This window comes from Corvus cornix, chromosome 3 (assembly GCF_000738735.6).
Source record: "Corvus cornix cornix isolate S_Up_H32 chromosome 3, ASM73873v5, whole genome shotgun sequence".
NCBI lineage: Eukaryota > Metazoa > Chordata > Aves > Passeriformes > Corvidae > Corvus > Corvus cornix.
In genome coordinates, this window is record NC_047056.1 from 10,069,086 (window position 1) to 10,090,035 (window position 20,950).

Genomic DNA, 20,950 nt, shown 5'->3' on the forward strand with positions numbered 1-20,950 from the left:
ACAAGGCCTTCAGAAGTACTGCAGCACCCACCCTCTCTTCACTGGGGAATACTTTACCCCACTGACCAACATCTGTTCTGCAACATCTGCACACATGTATCTTCACTGGGACTTGGAGAACACACACAACCACTGGAAGCATTGTTCCAATCATTGCTGCAGTCCAGAACCTGGTAATCTGGTAACCTTCAACACAGAATGCAGTCCAGAACCTGTGCTTATCTACCTGTATTCCCCTGCCCCAAGGACCAAACCCATCTCTAATAAATCAATGTCAACCACTGTCAGTGACCAGCAGGAATACCACCAGTTCCCCGAAAGCACTTACTCAAGTATTTTACCACCTAGGACCACCCCACCACTCCACTGGTGGAGCACCAGGCCAAGCCAGTCCCCTGCATCCATCCACCCAGAGCCCTATGGGCAGCTCTTCTGTTTCTGAGCCAGTGGCTTTCTTCATTTTACATTTGGGAATTAGTCTATTTTTTTTCCCAAATTTTATGTGAAAAGGGATTAAAGTAATTAGAGGTTTCACACAGTCCTTTCTCCTATCACCCCACACTCCCACAACCATTAATCAGCTCTATTCAGTTTCAACCCAAGACAGATAAAGAGAGAGAGGAGGAGAAGAAATGTTTTGAACATTTGTTATGGAAGGCTGGGTGACTTAAGAAGCAGAAATACAAAACAGATACAAACAGATCTATTGTATATAACTTTGCTGTGACAAATAAGAACATTAATAAAATGGGACAATCTTTCTATCAGATGAGAAAAAAATGACAGTAATAAGGAATTTAACAGTTTCTCAGTCAAAACTAAATAAACTCCCAAGAGCTAAATTTCAAAAACAAATGTGTTTTAAGTTACAAGAAACTTTAGTACAAAAGTCCAAGTTAATAATACATAGTTACTACAGATTTCTGTAAATAGAATCACTAATATTTCAAAATAATGACTTTTTTTCAGAACAAGCCCACATATAAAAGTGTTAAACTTGATCCTTCCAATTCCCACTCTCCTGACATTCGCATATTTGGAAAAAGAGATAAAATTTTGTCATGAAGATGATGACCAGGATGGTCAATCTTTTCCTACCCTGAATTGAGGGATACCAAATGAACTTCAAAGGAAGTGGTACAAGATGAAAGGGAGACTCACCTTGGTGGTCCTGCCCCAGGACACCAACAACTCTAACAGCCAAAGAAGGAATGGAAAAGTTATGGGAGAGGACACAAAGGGACAAAAGCTCCCCGCTGATGAGTTTTAAATAAAGGCTAGCTCTTCAGAAAACCCCATCACAACAATCTGGTGTAAGCTAGGAGAACCTGTCCAGGAAATGCCTCCTCACACACTGTCTCCCGCTGCCCGAGAGAAGCAGCTGCACCACGTGGAACTGAACTATGGCCTTGTCTGACTATCATGTTTTATACAATTAATTTTGAGAAGATTATCACCATTAAGTATTTGCCTTCTAACTGCTGTTTAGCCTCAGATTCCCATATCACCTTGATCTCCACATGTTTGGGGGCCTTAGTTACATATTTTCATGAGTAGCGGAAAAGGGAAAAAATCCATGGCCCTGTGTGATTATGTTTCAATACAAAACAAGTAGTGCAGAGAAAAACAAGTGGGTTTTTCCACCCTGCATTGGATGGAATCACCACTGCGTTTGACTAATTACAGTTTCAGTATCAATGGCACCACAACCAAACTGTTCATTTAACCCTTGGGATAAGAGACAAGAATACATTTCTAGATGTCCTCCGTCCTCTCCCCTCAGCTACATACCTGGTGCTGAACCTGAGCAGTACCTGCTAGGCCAAAATCCATGGGACTCCTTGCAGGCACAGAGATCTGGCTATGCACAGCTGGTAAACCTCTCCATCCAGCTGCTCCATGCAAACTCTTACAGAGGTTTGCCTTGACTGGAATGTGTATGGGAGCTGCCATGAACAGAATGAGCCCAACTTTCTCTTTCAAGATTAACATTGGGTCTAAATTAGGATTTTTACCTTAATACACTCTAACAGTACACATGCATTACCTGCCCTTATGAATCTCCCTTCATTAGCACACTTAAGTAAGCACTGAACAAATAAGCAGTGAAAATGGATGTTTCAGAGGACTCTTATGCCACTAGATGCTGGGAAAATATAGAACTGGAAGAAGTAGATACTGTACAGGTTCATCACCTTCTTCAGTTTGCTTCCCTCTGAACTATTTGTTTCTGGTTTTTGCTGGAGTATCTCTGGCTCACAAGATACTGAGCAGCTTTACAAAGCAAACGAGAAAGTTCAATTTAACCAGTACTTTTAGAAAGGCAAGTATTTCATGTGCTGCTTTTGCAAAGAGAACAGAAAGCATCACAAATATGTTCAGTACAGCATTTGAGGACATACCAGGGCTAATCTGCCTGGAATCTCAAGAATAAAGGGGAGTTTGCCCTTTAAATGAAAACCATCTCATCTCCTTTGTTGTTCTAAAAAGTGTTTGTTAAAAAGCCAATTCCTTGATATAGTCTCATATTGTGCTATTGATTATTATGTGGAACCTCCCACTCCCTTCCAGCTGAAATTTTGCAGGAGTTATGCTTTATAATCAATAGCATGCTCCACACTGAATGGACTTGCCAGTGCAGCAGCTCTCCTCCAACACCCCCAAGGACAGCTGCAAAAAATGAGCAGGCTACCTCCCGGAGCTATCTAAGGACCAGATCCAAACTTCATTGAATTCTATGGAAAAATTCCCACTGACTTCAATGGGCTTTGGATCAACCCCCTGCAGAGGAACACTTTTTAAAATAAACATTAGGGGAAAAAAAATCATTAGGACTATAAAGCCTTTCATATTATCTCCTGGATACATTTTAAAGCAAGAGGGTGGGAATGTGCTCTTTTCTCCTTATGAATGTGCAATTCCTGTTAATGTCAGGAAGAAGTCATTCAATTGTGAGATTGCAAAGGGGGAAAAAGAAATATGGCCTAACTTCTACAAAATCAACCTCTGTCTAGACCTAGATTCTATTAGGAAGTTTTAAAAAATATGAGTTAGACACACATAATTTCAAAAATCCCTTCAGAAAAAAATAATTTAAAACCCCCTCGATTTGTAAAGCACTTTGACAGTAAATATAATCTTGGAACTATCTAAAATACAAAGAAGAAAAGGAAAAAAGTTAGAATAAATTACATTCCACATGAGCTTTTGATGAAAATGTAATATTATGCAGGCTTAAATATTATTAGCAGAAACATTCAGTTTGTTTCCTGTTCTTTGTGCAAATTATGCTTAGCAGTGTTGGAATAATTCCTGGGGTTTTGCCTCTCCAAATGTACTTCTACCTGGGACCTGTTCAGGCTGAGCTCACAGGCAGGTACATACACTACACCCTTCCAAAGTGTGCAAGCAGAATCATTCCAAAACGCTAAGTTTCCTCCTGCTCTCAGAGGAATACTGCCCAGGGCTGAGTCTGAAACCAGTAAGTTCTGACAGATGAGTAAGCTCTGAAACCAGTACGGTCTGATCATTTCTAGGATCAGGATCTGAGATTTACCATCCATCTTTGCTAGTTCCTGGACAGTTCCTTCACAGCAAGACAGAGGATCTCCTGTTGGCAATCCTTCTACAAAAGTCTCATTCTGCTCAGGAGCTGCAGATGCATTTGCTGGGCTCAGTCATCCTTTTAACCTCAGCTTTTAAGTTGCCCCTGCAGACTGCACACAGAAAAAAAGCTTGAGCTTGGTCATGAATGTTGACTCCAATTTGAAGAGGTCACCCACAAAGAAGTGACACTGTCAGGACCACAGGGTGGATGGGCTTCAAGGTAGATTTGGCTCAAGGTCCAGCTGGTTGCAGGCATGAACTAACAAACTGCCCTATCTGAAGGAAGCCCCATGCTGTGAGAAGCTTCTGCAGAGGCAATGTCCTCCGACTCTCCCTTTCATTCAATTATCCCCATGATCTAACCTTGCAGATTTAACTGCAGCTACATGAATATGAAAGAAAGTTTTAAAATGCATAGGCTCACGATGACCAGAAACCAAATTTTTCTCAGCAAAAATGAATAAATAAGAAAATCTTTCTGGGGGTAGAATGCAAGTGTGACATTGCACCAAAAGTATTTTTAAAACAATATATTCTTTAAGAATGAAAAAATGTTATTAAAAGAAAGAAAAGTTTTCTGTAGATCAACATTAAAACATTTTCTTTACATTTTCCCAAGATTCTGTCCTTTTACTCAGCCCAAACTAACATTTGAATTTCATCCAGACTTGCAAATAATTTCAATAACCACAAAACTGAATCTCCATTTCTCTTTTGGGATAGCTGAGAATAATCTTGCCTGAAAAATAAAATAATTCTAACTGAAACACCAAGAAAGAATAAGTCATGCTCAGGACTGAAGTCACTACAAGGCACATTTCAGATGCCTATGCAAGTCTGCATTTGAACACACATGCAGTTTTGGTTCTGGAAATTCAGAAAGAATCCTTTCAGCTCTCTAGTTTCCAACAATTTGTGATAAACACAGCACATTTAAGGATAGGACTATTTCTTTTACTATAATCACTTAATGACACTAGTGAAATGATCAAAGACGTTCCAGAAGCTGAAAATTCATTCCAATGCAGACATAGAAATAATTGGGCTAAAGAGTCATGTTAAAACACTTTCTTCTCAGTTATGCCCCAGAAATTTGCTCACAGCCCACAATGATTTCAAAACCATACTTCTGGGGAATAGTACAATATAACCATAAAATTACACTTGAGATAAGATTTAATTGTCATTCTCACCTTTCCAACGCCTTTCAAGAAGTAATCCTTAAAAGCCTCACAAGAAAGAACATTGCAATTAAAATTATAGCATGCAACAATGATATTAAGAGAAAGACAAACTGCTTTATAGGTTTTACAGGAGCTTAAGTTCAACAGCTTTATTCAAAGTTATCACATGTGATCCTGTCTGATGGATTTGAGATATTCACTTTGGGCCCAAGGATGTTACAGCTAAATAAAACAAACTGACATTATGCCCTAAGTGATCTTTTCATTTGCTTGAGCCATGAGGCTGGAGAAAGCCAGTGGAACTGCAGCAGGTGAACCATCACAGAGGGAGAATCATGTTCTCCTGTGGTTTCATTTCAGTGCTGTTGGATTCACAATGGAAGCAAATGCTACTGTGGAACAGCACTAGTCCATGGTACTAACTTCCACCTTCTCCCTTTATTCCTTCTCCTGCTACCCCCTCTACTCTATGTTCACGAGTCTGTCAACAGCAAAAAAGAGACTGAACCACTCTTGACTGCAAGAAGAGGTTCACCAGCAGCTAACTTTGTCTTACAGTCATACCCAGGGCAGTAGTTGTCACACCTGAAAGATGTCCCTTGTATCTGGAGCAGAGCCCAACCAATTTATGCTTGGGAGGTTTCAGGCACAAAGGGAGAAAGCTTGGGAGGACAGCCAGTTCCACAAGGCTGCCAGTATCTTGGGAGGGTCAAAACCTTATGCTGTAGCTGCCATTTTGGTCTCCTATGCTTTCAGGGGATGTATAAATCATTCTCCAACGGTGCATGCAGTGCCTGTAGGGAAGACACACCTCAGCAGAAGGGAAAGGGAAGCACAGCCTCAGTCATGTATTCTGCAGCCCACATTACTTCCCCAGCAGTTCAAAATGCTGGGGTCAGCTGGACCTTCCAGACAAAGGGGAGGTGTGTCCTGTAGACACCCAGCTACCTGGAAAACCAAAATGATTTTAATTACTGCAGCAGGAAGCTCTAATTTTTGTTCCTAGGAATGTAGCTCTTCTTAGGGTGGGGAGTTTTCTTGTGGCAGTTGACTGCCTGAAGCATCAGACAAGACAAAAGACAAGACTTAGAAGTTACTGGTGAATCCCTTAAAACAAGTGTCTTCAGGTTCCCTGAACCAAAGGCTAAATGGCAACTTTCATTCAACTAAACTGGAAATTAACAGGGGGCAGGGGGAGAGAAAGGAATGGTCTGATCGTACTTTTTAACCGAAGGATGCAATCTCTTCATAAATATTCCCAGAAATGCTCCCAAATAGAAAGGCTGATCCTTCACTAATGATTTTGTATGGAAGGGAAGAGTTCTACTTGTTGCCTAGACCCTGAGCAGAAGAGAAAGAGCATCTTCCAATTAGATGAATATCTATGAAAAGATGGACTTCATTTTATATTCCAAACGAATTCACTGGGGTCTGTCAAACCAAGGCTTCTTCCTCTCTTTCCAGAGCAAAGAAAAACCAAAGCAAAACTGTTATGTTTTTTATATGCTTGCAAATAGAAACTTTCCTTTTATTCTTTCTCAAGCCCAAATCCAGCTGGTAGTACTGCTTTTAAAACTCCTACAAAGAAGGTAAGACTATTGAATTCAGAAGTCAAATCACTGCAAAGAATATTTTACATTAAAGCCAAACACCACATCCTCCTAAAGCAGCACGAATGCTTTCAAGGGAAGATGGAAAATGTAAATCACTGGAAACCCTGAATACCCAATAAATCACTGGCAAGCTGGCCTGGGTTTCACCGCTGAACAGAAGGAAAGCAAAAGAGTTCCAGAGTCCAGCAAAGATGGAAAGAAAGCGTTCATTGTATTGGGTATGTTACACGATCCGTATCGGACCTTTGTGCACCATGCTGGGGCAAAGAATTTACACGGATGCAAGGAAGTGGGAGGTGTTAAGAAGGGAACGGCACTAGAGTTTATACAAGTGTTACCAATGTTAGAATAATGTTTATCAGCTTACAGTATTTGACTTAGCATAGCTCAAGGGAGAAGGGAGAGATAACAACAGTCCAAAACACGTTCCTTTACCTGAAAAGCCGGAAGGAGGTCTAAATTCTCCATTTGAAAGGGAGCCCAATTAACTTTATCTTGTATATCTGAGCTCCTGCTGGGGAGACAAGTTCACTGGGGGTTATAATAATAATAACCCATGTGCAAACATTTTGACTACTGCATATACTGAAACATCAGAGGAGGAATATAGTATTGTGGAGAAGGTTTATTGCATCAATTCCTTTTCAGCACTATTCTTTGGAAGATGCTTAAAGTCAGGCACACTCTTAACTACTTTTACGATAGGAAACTAAGCAGTTCCCATGCACATGAAAAGACTTGGCTAACCCAGCTGTACTGCTTTTCTGAAATCAACAGGGCTGTGCTGGTTGATATCAGCCCAAGAGCTGACTGTCCACAATTCTTTCCTCTATGCCAGCTCAGAGCAGGAACACAACAGAAACAAAATACCCAGCTTCTCTGCAGGAGAACTGGTCAACAACAAACACTGTGATGATGTTGAGGGAAAGAACAGCAAACACTTCACTAATTCCAGAAATTAGTTGCTTGGAGTGGACAGGCATGAGAATGAATGAAACTTGGACTCAGCCACCTCCTTTGCAACAGCCTTCATGCACGGCTCAGTCATCTGCCATCCACCACAGGCAGAAAGCTAGGTTTCACCCACACACACTTGCACATTGAACAATGTTTCTATGCAAAACAAAAGAGGCTGTGACACTTCAGTCTGGCAAGAGAAATTATTTTGGGTGTGGTAAGAGCCTAAACAATTGCACACAACCTCAAGAGGACAGAAGGGAAGGACTATTAACCAAATCTTCCAGTACTAGATCATCAAATAAAGCTTGTGGAAGCAAAATTTAAAACACAGTGAAGGAGGTCTAACACCTCTGTTGTACGAAGAGCCACCTGGAGAACTCCTGAGCAAAGGATGCTAGGACTACATAATATTTCAGTGGTTCAAGGTGAAAGCTCCATGTGTACATACCACACATTGATCAGGAAATCTTTTGATCAGAAAGTACTATAGCATTAGGAGAGTACTGGTAAGGACAAAACAATCTCAACACTTACACATTTAATCTTCTCCAAGCATCCATTTACAGCTATCAATGGGAACAGGACGCTGGATTTGCTGAACCTTTGGTCTGAAGAGGCACAATGGTTTTTATTCTGTTGGTATGTCCATGGAGATTCTGATCATTACTTAGTTTATCTTTAAATATGAAAATATAGGGACAGAAGCTGAAAAGTGGAGAAAGACAATAGATGGTGAACAATACCCAATAAAAAGGAGCAGAATATATTAACATTTAATAGGGAGCCATTACACAGAACCACAGAATCTTTTAGGTTGGAAAAGACCCCTGAGGTCATCAAGTCCAGCCTCTGATCACCACCTTGTCAACTAGACCATGGCACCAAGCATCATGTCCAGTAATTTCCTGAACACCTCCAGGGACAGTGACTCCACCAATTCCCTGGGCAGCCCATTCCGATGTTTAAAACCCCTTTCTGTCAAGAAATTTCTCCTGATGTCCAGCTTGAACCCCACCTTGAAGCAGCTTGAGACTATGTCTTCTCATCCTGCCACTGGTTGCCTGGTAGAAGAGCCTGACCTCTGCCTGGCTGCAGCCTCCTTTCAGGGAGCTGTAGGGAGTGATAAGGTCACCCCTGGGCCATCTTTTTCCCCACTAAATACCCCCAGCTCCCTCAGCCATTCCTTGCAGGACTTATCATCTAAACCCTTCAACCAGCCTTGTTGGCCTTCTCTGGATTCACTCCAACACTTCCTACCTGAATTGGGGGGCCCAGAACTGGACACAGCACTTGAGTAGTGACCTCACCAGTGCTGACTGCAGAGAAAGAATCACTGCCCTGGTCCTGCTGGCCACACTATTCCGGATAGAGGCCAGGTGCCATTGTCCTTCTTGGCCCCCTGGGCACAGCTGGCTCATGTTCAGCTGCTGTCAACCAACACCCCCAGCTCCTTTCTACTGGGCCCCTTTCCAGCCACTCTGCCACCCAGCCTGTAGTGCTGCAGGGGAGTTGTTTTGGCCAAAGAGTAGGACCTGGCCCTTGGCCTTGTTGAACCTCCTACAAATGGTCTTGGCCCATGGATCCAGCCTGTCCAGGTCCCTCTGCAGAGACTTCGTGCCCTCCAGCAAATCAACACTCCCACCAAACTGGATGTCATCCACAAATTTACTGAGGCTGCTCTCAATCCCCTTATCCAGATCATTGGTAAAGATATTAAACAGGACTGGGCCCAATACTGAGCCCTGGGGAACACCACTAGTCACCAGATTACAAGTGAGCAATTTAATAGGAAAGATGGTGAAGGTCCCAGAAGGAATTTTAATGTGTGCTACGCACTGCTGAGGTTAACAGGAATTGCAAATATTCACATAGGACTTTTGGCCCTGAGCCTATTTTCATCAATGAAAGTTAGCACCAAGTCCACAGCAATCAGCATGTAGGTCTTTGGTTATCAGAGCTGCTGCAGAGAGGGGTGGGAGCTACTGAATATAAAAATAAAGGAAAGGCAATAATGAGAATTATCATATTTTCATGCACTCCAAATCATCCACTCTCATTTAGAGGTACTATTCCACAAAAAGATTTCCTCACCTTTAGGTTAAACCATCTATGGAGAAAGAGATTCAGTAGAAGTAAACATCTCTATGCCAAATAGGTCATTTATAAGGCCCATAAAATTTCAGAATCAAAGTTTAGAAGTTTCATTTTCAGACATATAATCTTTGGATTATGCATGTGAAAATGTGGTGTAATATCTACCTGACAGGTAAATTCATCCTTGCTGTAAATCTTCGAATCAAGGAATATTTTCCACCCTGCTATAGACATAGCTTTATGTCCAGAAAACAAATCTGGCAGAGGTTCACTTGCCAACAGATCTTAAAAAGTTCCAGTTCTTTGATTAAACACATCTATTTCTGCAGAGTTCAGTAAATGCGTGAATGGAGCATGTGACAAGCTGTTGGCAGCGTATTTATTTCTACAACACTCTGTAAATCATCTTGCCTAGGTTGCGTCTACTCTCTCATTTTCTTGTCTCTATTACTGTTTTTCAGTACAGCAGGTCTGTGCCCTTCTTGGGCACTGAGATGTTTAGGGGCTGCTGCCCTTAACTTCTATGTGAGATGCGCAATGATTCCTACGAAATGCACTGGCTCCTGTGTCATATTGCTTAAATATTTTTTGGTGCTCAACCAGAAACTTTCAAGGAGTACCTCTGCCATGTAGATCTCTCATAAAGCATTGACATTGCTAGAAAGGAGGACAGGAGGGGAGGTGAAGTAAATCTCTAAACTCAAAAATGTCTGAGAAAGACAGCCAAGGGTGTGGATGAAGTTTTCTAGGGAGTCACTTTTCACTGTCATATGACTTTTCTGACAGGAAGATACATCCTTAATGAAAAATGCCACAGTGTCATTATGATCTGACTTAGAAACAAATAAAATGGCAAATTAGGCAAGACAGCTTAAACGTGAAAAATTGCCCTCTGGCCCTGAAATTCCAGGTTTATTTCCCGTAGGAAGAGTTAAAGCCATCAACAAAGGCGCAAAAATTTTCCTTTAAGGTTACATGGACAATGGGACCTACAGAACAATGTATGCCAGCTGCTCATGGTATAAGAAGAATAATTATGATTTGATGGCCCAATTTAAAATCAAGGAAGAGAAAAATTCATTTGTATAAAGTTTAGCACATTTCATGGTAGCAGAGAGCTGAAGGAAGAAGGTTCAAATGCTCCTGATAAATCACAGAAAAAGACAGAAAAAAATAGGGCAAAATTAAACCAGGACCAGAAAAAATGATGTTGGAGTATTTAACTGCTCAAACACAGGAGGCATGTGGTTAAACAGCAGTTCTCCAGAAACATGTTTAGGGGTTACTGGATCAGAGTCCACATGGCTCTGCTGTCGAGAAAAGAGAAAACATAATGTTGGAAGAGATAAACAGGTATCAAAACACACAGAATAATCTCCCTGCTCTCTGCAGTGTCAGTAGGGCTTCACAGGAACACTGCATCGACTTCAAGAGTGGATGCAGCTGAGCAGCAATGGGATGACGTTTCTGGGAGGTTCAAGACACATCTATGAAAGGTAAGGACTACAGCAAACACTGCAAAGCACGAGAAAGAAGTGCCACAAAAGAAAGAGCAGCTACATAACCTCCATCACCGATTGCCCCTCAGAGTGGGTTGGGCAAACATGCCACAGGAAAGCATCCAACCATTCTACCTAGATTGCTGTTAACTCCACACACACAGCAGGGATACCTTCCAGCCCAGTGTTTAATGGATTCTGTATTCCATGGAATTGGAGGACACCCCCCTGGCAATGAGTCAAGGGGATTCACTGCTTTCTCTCCAAGATTATTCACACTTCCCCCTCTTTTAGGTCATCCTTACCTTCACATTCAGAGAACCTTTTGGGTTGGAAAAGATCACTGAACATCATTTTCAGTGCTCAGTTTGGCTTGGCACACCTGTAGAATAGATACACACATTTAGACCTGAATGTTTATAGCATTCTGGGGCTGCACCCCATTTTCTCTATCATCAGTACAATTCTGAGACCTTTACTTTATTCAGGACTGACCTAGCTTTGTGCTGACTTGGTTTCAAAAGTGCACACAAGCATCTCTGCCTTGTGCTGCATCATTCTCCATCCCCACACTTCCTCCCTTGGAGTTCCACTGGCATCATCCCCAGCCCTGCACCAGGCTGCTACAAACACTCTCTGTTTAGGAGCTCTCCTTTTCATAGCTGAGGCAAATACACTATTAGAAAGGATCTCTGCTGCCCTCTTTCACCACTTTTAGTCCATTTGAATACAGCAGAGCAGAGAGAGAAGCCAGCACTTCAGGGAGATGAGAGAGAGGCAGTAATAACATTGCAGAGACATCAGGCACTCAAATGGAGATGGCTAGAGAGGATCAAGCAGAGAACTTAAGGGGTTTATCCCTGCTGGAGAAATAAACTTGAACTGAAAACAAGCTCAGACCAAGATTTCACCTATTCTACTGATCCAGATCTTAGTAAAAATCTTACTGAATTGAAACTGAAGCAAAGCCAGCTTCAGTCACAGCTAGACCCAACCCCCAAAAATGAGTAAGAGACTAATGTCTCTTTCACTTCCTTGTATTTGATCAGTGATGTGCTAGAGATGATCCTATAACTAGAATCTCAGCTGGAAAACAGAGAAGTCAGGAGAATGATGATTTCCATTGCCAAATTAAAGGAAAAGAAGTAATGGCCACCACAGCCTAGTATGGCACTGATGTCAGTAAGTAACTCACTGACATGATTGTGCCTGAGGCTTAAGTGAAGACCCTTGCTATAACAACATCAATTAACAGGAGTAACAAACACTCACATGAAGGAACTTTTTACATTCATTCTTTTGCCTTCACTGTCAACATAGAAGGATTAACAGAAAGATCATTGTCTGCACATGAGAGCAAATATTAGGACTACCCCATCCAAAGCCCACAAGGACTTGTTCAGCACTGGAAAACAAAATGCCAATAAATTCAAGAAAATGTGATTATGACAAACTCACAACACATCCAAGTCTAGAGGACTGCAGGCAGTTCTGATTGTCCCACCTGGAAAAGAATCCAACAGAACGGGGAAGGAGCAAAGAAGGAAAACCAGCTCCTGACCACAGGAGGAGACAGAGTAGGAAGGCAGTAATCTTCAGGGTGGAAAATAGCTATCTAAAGGAGACATAGAAAATTTAAAATTGTGATGGGAACTCAGGAGGCAAATGTGTGAGACGCTGTTTTTCACAACAGAGCTCCAAAAACCCCCAAATAACACCAGGCAGGTCAAAGTCCTAGCAAAAGGAGTAAAATTTCAACAGTTCTCAATTAAATTGAGGAAGCCACTGAAAAAGGAGGCTATGAAGACAAGAGAGTGGAAAGATCAGCTTCTTCAAGAATAGTCTGTTAGTGCTTATTCAACACGACAGACTGAATGGAAACTATAAGGCCAAATTGTGCATTACAATAAGTTTTTCAGTACTCCAGAGAACACAGAGGTGAGAAAGAAACAAAAATTTTAAAAATCAAGAAGTTTGCCCTTCTGCAGGGACCACCCTAAAATCTCCTCAATTTTCTTAGCCCCAACTCTAGCACTTGGGGATAGTCAAAAACTCCTCTGTAAACACCATATTCTGTTGACTGTGTTACAGGCTGAGACAACAGGCAACACTGTGGTTTTCCACAGTGAATTCTTTGATGGGCGTCCCCAGCAGTTTCAGTAGGCAGCACAAAGTGGACTAAGCAGACCAGAGAATTCAGATCCAGTAACCTAACTAACCCACCTTTGTTCTTTCTGTCACTAGCTCCTAGCACAAAACACCAGTTGGACTCAGCTGCTGGTTTTAATTCAAACATAGACAGATTTTGCTGAATATTATCAAGTGGAGCTCTGAAAAAGGAGATGAAAAAACACCTTCTATTAGTCACGTGTCAGAAGTCTTTTTTTTTCTCTTGAAATAGGTCTGAAACACTGTCAGCTCCAGCGGCTAAACAACTCTTTTGGGTTAGGGCAGGTTATCAGACAGGCCTCAAGAAAGTACAGTAACTCCTAGAGTTACAGAGTCCCTCTAACATTGTGTGTTACTAAATATGATTTACCACTATAGATAGTGTACCACAATGCATGAGGTAGCTTAGCAGATGCAATCCAACAGTGCTTTTAGCATAAAGAAAATTTTTAAAAATGCCTTCGGGTCTCAAGACAACCTAAAACACACCATCAGTCTAGAGATTTGTGTTCCCTTTGGCATGGAATAGCCAAAGATGTTCTGACCCAGTACCCTGAGTAAAGGCAAGACAGCTCTGCTTCTGCTGGGCAGTGATGCCAGGTCACTGCCTCCCCAGCCTGGCAGAAGCCAGGCACAGTGGCTCAGAGCCAGCTGTGTGCCCCCCGAGGACTCCCCTGAAAACGAGGCACACACAAACTCACGTCTGCAGCAGTCTTTAACCCCAACAATCTGCAGCCTAAAGTTTGAGCAAGAGGGGGCTTGGCTGGGGCTGGAAGGCAGAAGGACAGGATCATCTCATTTAGGGAAATCGAACATACCCGTCAAGAAAGAATAACGCTGCAGTGCAGCCTTCAAGACAGATTTTTCAAGGGAGGAGAAGGAAAACAGCCATGAATCAGTAGGAGAAATATGACTTTAAAGCCCTAACAAAGGGGAACAGATGGAAGCATAGCAAAGTGCTCACAAACTTGAACTGGAATAGCTGTCTCTTAATAAAACCTCTCCAAATATGAAAGCTCCTCAGACATCTGCAATTAAATCCCCTATTAATCCTGACTATATTTTAAAGGCAGTTGAGCCAGGCCACTAATAGTCCTATCAACAGACTGAAAACTATACCAGCAGGACAGAGATGGCGAAACAGAAATGAGAAGAGCCAAAATACAAACTTAAAACCAAGGATGACAGGGCTGGTTTTTCCACCTCTGTCTCCACATAATTAAAATCCTCCTGTAGGTTTTATCTCTAAGTGCTGGAGGGGGTAAGGACTTCAGTATTTCTGACTCACCCTGATTTCTTACATGCTCACAGGAATGAAGATAGCGAAAATATCACCACTTCTGTATTACGGAAACCTTGCAATTAATAATTGAGAATCTTTTTATCTCTCTCTTCCTTTTTCTTTCAGAACTAGAGTGCTCTCTTCAGCTTGTTAAGCTTAGTTCACTCCCACTGATAATTCACTAGAGATCATAATTTATGGACAATTGAAGCTGCAGAAACATCTCTTAGAAGGAATAGAGCAGATCCATAGCAACAATTCTTCAGGGGAATATTAATCCCCAGCTTTATGTAGTGCTAAGTGTACAATAGTAATCAGAACTTGAGTAGAAGCTGCTAATCATTGAGGGAAAAGGCTGTATAAAGAATTCATAATGGAATTAGCCTGCGGCAAACAAAGAAAGACAAAATTAAATCAGCCATCAAATTGCACCAAGGAATTTTAATTTACAGGTTAATGTAGGATTATGTAACTAATCACAGCTAACATTTTCAATGAACAACCAATAAAATTGTGCTCTTTTTTTATTCCTGCTAATGGTATTCCAATAACACACTTTTATCACCATATAATGTGTTAAGAATGATTTTCAAAAATTCTAAAAATCTTCCAAAAAGCATTATGACTGGGCAATCAATGCAAAATGCTGGCTTTAAGTTAATTAGCATAAATATACATCTAGATGATCTACTGTTTGTTTCAATACAATACAATAAAGTTCCTTGGAGTCTGCATGGGACAGATTTACATAACCAAATGTGCATAACTGTAGCCTTAAAATATATGCATGACTTCCAAAGAGGGAGATACAGCAATACAGAAAGCCTCCAAATTAAATAAGTCAAACAACTTCTGAGTACTAAAGTGCATCAGCTAATTCTAAATAAAACCCTTATTATAGTTTTTTCTATCAATACAGCATATATATCCTATGACATACGCACAAAGGATTGCTCTAACAGAGTTTGTGCTGTTTATAATATGAACATCATAAAAAAGAATAAGGTTTCTGGGATAAAAAGTTGATTTGCTTCCCCTAGAGAAAAAAAGAAAGACCTTGTCTTTGACCCAGTTATATTTTGATATTGGCCAATGCAAGGAGACTAAAAAAAAGACAGAAAGAAAGGAAAACCACTCTGTTCAAAAACATGTATTAAAAGACCACTAGTTACTGTATGCAAATACACAGAAAAGACTCGCATAACTCTTCGCACATTTTTAAAGGGAAACACCGAAATTATACCGTATGCTTCAAAACACATCAGCTTAATCAAAAAGATCTTTTTTTGCAACATATGGCAGCATGAAAATTTTTATAAATGGAGTAAAAAGCACTTTCATAAGCTTTACTTCACTTAAGAGGAATGCTGGGAAGAAAGGCAACAGCATTCTTCCTGCATATGTTTTTCTTGTTCTGAACAATGTGGGAAAACCTCATTTTACTTTAATCTAGCAGTTCATTTTATGGAAGCAGCAACATTCTGCCCATTTATTAGCACAGAGGGTTTGGGGTTGTGGGTTGGGTTTTTTCTCCCCTTCCTTTTATAAAGTCTAATTTTAAGATGCACACTTCCAAAAAACATTATGGTGTCAATTGCACTACCCTTCAGCAATCCTGTAATAACTTTATTCAACCATTTCTAATTATAATTATATTTTCAATTCCTTTTAGCTATAGAAACTCTTTATCAATCAGAGCACAAGACAGAAAATTACTTTATTACAGCTACAGCTCGTTAGTCTGAGTGCTCTTAATGAAGCAGCCTCATAATCAGATGAAAATCATGCTGAAGAAAACTTGCATCATTAGTCTGGGCCTTAATTACCAAGAAATATAGTCACTAACAATGATACTCCATTTCATGATACGGTGCATGCACCTTCTACAGTACTTGCAATTAATAATTCCGCAGACTGCTACAGAATCTTTCTATTTATTCATAACAATGGAGGGGAAAAAATTCTAAATTTAATTGAGCGGCTCCAAATGCACTCTCTCACTCTCTCCTGCTCAGATTAAAATGTCAAAAGGCTAATATTCTATCTTACAATAATTCATCATTTTAATTACATATTTTATGTATGTGGAATGTCCTTTTTATTTTTTTCTCCTCTTGATCATTTAGGGCGACATTTTGGGGGGACATGTGTATGGAAAAAATCTCTCCTTGTATATTGGTGGCCCACACCACACAGAGCTGCAATAAAGAGAAGAAAAAAGCATTTATTTTCCTCATCAGTGAACGAGGATAAGCTTCAGACATAAGCACAAGACATTCATTTAAATTAATGATGTCCTTCATCCAGTACACTTATCAGTGAGGATGGAAAGATTCTTGAGCGAGGAATATGTTGATCCCTAAAATCCTTTATGAATATGACCCATCATAGGGTTAGTAACTTTTATACACAAGCCTCTTCTAATCCACTGCATTGTCTGTATTCTTTCACACTGAATGCTCGTCTGAAGTCTCCAGTAAGCTTCCTGCACACGAGAGCACCAGGAAATGCCGTAAGAGTCCCCTTTGTCCAGCTAATGAACCCACTAAAAGACCAGGTCACAATCCTCGACACCGAGCACCTGGAGGATATTTCACTCTAAATTGCAGCATAAAAAATGATTCCACAGACATCAGCGGGAACATTCACACCTCACAGTAGCGTCCCCGAGATTTGTACCTGCTCCAGCTTTCTCCCTCATGTGCCTCGTCACCACTGAAGGCCGACAGGCTCCCGAGGGTAATAAGGAACACTGTTTTCCAGCGGATTAACTGAGGCAGGGAGCAGGTCCTGCTGCTCAGCTGGCTGCAAAGCTGCTCTTCGGAAACTGGGCATTCCACTCCACTTCAAAAATATTTGACATGATTTTTGCAAAGTGCCCAGTCCTTGGCTGCTCAGCTGCTATCTGAGTAAGTCACATTACAGCAGGAAGAGATTGCTCTGGAGTTAAGTTACCAAGCCTGTGATTAATCTCAAGGGCATAAGCTAAATAATTCCCTTGTACCATTGAATTTTCTAGCGCTCACACAGCGCTGTGCTTTCATGCAAGCACTTCAAACAACAACTAGCCATTAGACAGGCTAGATGAACTTGCTGTAAATACATTCAGCATATCCTGCTTCCCGGCACTGCGCTGCACAAAGCATCCTCGCTGTCGCCTCTGCTAAATGATCTGCTGCATCTTCCCATGATCTTTGACAAATCATTGGCATTTTTTGAAGCCTTTTATGTCCCCTCCTAACACAGAAAGTAAGCTCCCTCCTCCTGAAACAGAAAGTAAGAAGCTCCGTGATCTGTTTTTTCTACCTCCCATATGTTGAGGACTAGTAAGCAAGTGAAGGCAAAATGAAAATCAGCTTAAAGTTCTGTAAAACAAATCTGTAAGTAGCTGGAATGAATAAATAAATAAAATAAATAGAAAGGCTTTCTGCCCAGTCTCTCCTGCAACTCCTATTTTCCTACCCTTCCGCCACATCTCAGTATTTTTTATTTTAGGAGAACTTCTTTTACGTAGTTGCTTTAAGAATTTGCATCTGGCACCGGCAGCCAACAGAGACAGGAGACTGACAAGATGGACTGTTGTGGCAATTCCTCTGTTCCTACTACATCCCTAAGCTGTGCTTTTTGGCATTGAATATGGCAAAAAAAAAGACAGCATATTTAGAAACGTGACAACTGGAAAAAATATTCCTAAACCTTATAGTGCCTTCTAAAATTGCAGAATAAAATTAATTTATAGTATGACTATAGCTGGCCAAAAAACCAGGGGCTCACAATAAACCAAATGGGGTAAAAAACTGGCTCTGAAAGCGATTCTGAGGTTTTGGCTCTGTCCAACAAGTACACTTATAAACTTATTGTATAACTTACTGGCAAGAGAGCAGCATCAGACTGACCTCCACTTGCATCACAGAAGTTACACATTCATTGTCTTTGAGGGAAAAATGTTCCTATGGTACCATATTAATATCCTTTGTGGGTTGGGTCATGAATCAGCATTGGCAACCACCTCTGAAGCCGTCTGCCTGCCAGCCTTCCCAGCTGGAAAACTGGTAATGCAGGAGAGATGTATACATAAGGGAAGTGATGGTTTCCCAATTCCGAATTGATTTGTACATGAATCCGCTCAAGTTTAAAGTGCCCCAACGTGCCAAAAACCTGGTCCAACGAATATATAGAATGGTGAGTCCTCCCTGCGCGGCCTCGTAGTGAACGTCAGCGAGGATGAGTTTGTGCACCCCCAGCCCACGCAGGCAGCCCTGCGGTCCCACGGCCGCGTGCTGGAGCGTTCCCCACGCCGCTCCTCGCGGAGGGTGATGCATCCACGGGAAAAAAGTTTGGTCTGGCTAAAACTGGGATTTTTTTTTTAAATTTCTTTTCCCTACATTTTCTAAAATTTTATTTTATCCTTCCCCCACCCCCTTTCTGCGCCGTGCCCACGGGGAAGGGGCGCAGGGAGAGAAGGGGGCGGTGTCCCAGGGGTCTCAGGCTTCGGGGCAGCCCCGGTGGGCTCCCCCGCCGGGGCTCCCCCCCGTGCCTGGGGGCCCGGCGCCCTCTGCCGGCCACCCGCAGCAGCGGCCCGGAGCGGGACCGCGGGTTCGAGTCCCGGCTCCGCGGCCCCGCCGCGCCCACGCCCCGCAGCTCTCCGCCGTCACGCAGCCGGCCCTGCGGTAGTGCTCACAGTGCAAGCCTAACCAGACCTTCCCGAATAATTAACAACGACGAGTAATAAACCACCACGCCGTCACTCAGGATACAGTCCTCACCCCCCACCTAAAAGCATCAAGCAACTGGGACAAGCAATAATTTATATCTGCCGGTACCAACTATTAAACAGTAAAAGAACACTTTGATAGGTGCAGGCGACCCACTGTCCCCAGCCCACCTTCCCTAGCAGGAGGAGCATCACGGCTGGGTTTCAACACAAGTGGCAGAGCTGGACCCTGAAAACCCTCCCAGACCATCAGAAGCTTGGAGCAGTGGTGCCACAGCTGTCAGGCACTATTGTAACCTCAGTCACAAGCCGTCGACTGCCAGACCTTCAGGCCTTAAACCAGGAGGAGGACATGCATTCGCCAGCACAGAGAGGAATTATTGCATTTTACCTGTCCAGGTGCTTCTGTAGTCCAAGCCTCAGCTCCATAGCTCACATCCCTGAACTACAGTTTGGCGACTAGATCAGTCTAAGTCAGCATTTCTTCACGTTTTATCTTCTTAATTCTTGTTCCAAGTGACAGTTGTGTTTGCTTACTCCTCCTCTTCTACCCCCAGAAAGATTTGTCCCAATCTTAGAAACTAATCCTTCAAGGAGAAAACAGGATTAGACTGGCAAAGCCATGGTTTGGGTAGAATAGCTGTATTTTCCCAAATGCTTACAAATCCAACCCGCAGGTACGAGCCATTGGTCTGAGCTGCCACTCGACTGTTCCAAATGAGCAGCACGCTGCCCGTGTTCCTTGGCCATGCACTCCTCAGCTGCATTCCCTGCAAGCAGCCAGGAGAGAAGCTCCAGCAAAATACAAGGAAGCTCCAGACATGGAGCCAGACTGCTGCAGCAGTAGGAAAGACAATTTTTCCTCAAGTAAAGACATGCCAAGTCTCTTGGTTCCTGTGCCTCTCACTGAAATTGCCTGCTATAAAATCCAGGTGGAATGTAAAATGCAGTTAAAAAAAAAAGACTAAACCAAGACAAACAGGACTTTCTGACTTTTCCTTGAGAAAGTAGGTTTGGCTGCACACACGGTCCTTTTCTAGGCAGAGATTACAGGTGAAGGGCATGGTCCACCTAGATGGAGAGCAATAGGCAGCTAAGAGAGCATGCAGCAGTGACAGTTTGCTTGGAAAAGAGGCCGGACATGAGGCATCTTGAAGAAATTAGAGTATAGCTATACTGTGTGACAGTCTTCAGTCACTGTATAGATACAATCCACTTCTACATAACCTGTTGCACCTTTAATGAAAGTCTAGCAGTAGACCCATGTGAGATGCCTGTACTTCCCACAGGAAGACCCTTCTCATTCCCATGCTGGTTTTTCACTTAACCTCAAGGCACCCCCTGCCTGCCCTAAGACTGCAAGAGCTCACAGAGACCAGGGCAGGGGAAGGACAGGCCTGGAGAGGTCCCTAGGTCTGCCCAGGTCTGGAAAAACTCCGTGCCTTCTCAGGGCAGAGGGCATGGCCGCTCTCCTCTGCCTTCTCCCAGCTGGTGGCCACACTCACTCAGGCCATGAGCACAAGAAGGAAGTGCAAAAGCCACTTCACCTACACTGATCTCCAACCTGGCAAGACACCCAATCCTCTCCCTCTCTCCAGCCTGCAAGAGGCGTTGCACAGAGATGTTCCAACTGACCACAAAGACCAGTCCCCACCAACAAGGCACACAGTTCCTTCTGCTCCTACACCACCATTCCCCCACCTCCTCTCCTCCTGCATTCAGGCAAGACTCACTATTTATTTCCCCCACATACTCTGGGAGAAGGGAACCACGGCAGGATTTTTTTGGTAGTGGTGAGGTATTATTTTTGTTTGTATGTTTTCCAAAGC

The 20,950-nt window shown here is 42.4% G+C and overlaps 1 long non-coding RNA gene across 1 annotated transcript in view; it reads right to left on the reverse strand.

The window, feature by feature from the left end:
• LOC104696582 overlaps positions 1-19,875 on the reverse strand; it is a 56,950-nt gene extending 37,075 nt beyond the window's left edge. Inside the window, exons 1-2 of the long non-coding RNA XR_005604353.1 lie at positions 19,513-19,875; positions 11,262-11,338 (exon numbers count right to left, since the gene is read on the reverse strand). This is a non-coding gene — a long non-coding RNA (uncharacterized LOC104696582). The remainder of the gene's footprint in view (positions 1-11,261; positions 11,339-19,512) is intronic.
• Positions 19,876-20,950: the final 1,075 nt, after the last annotated feature.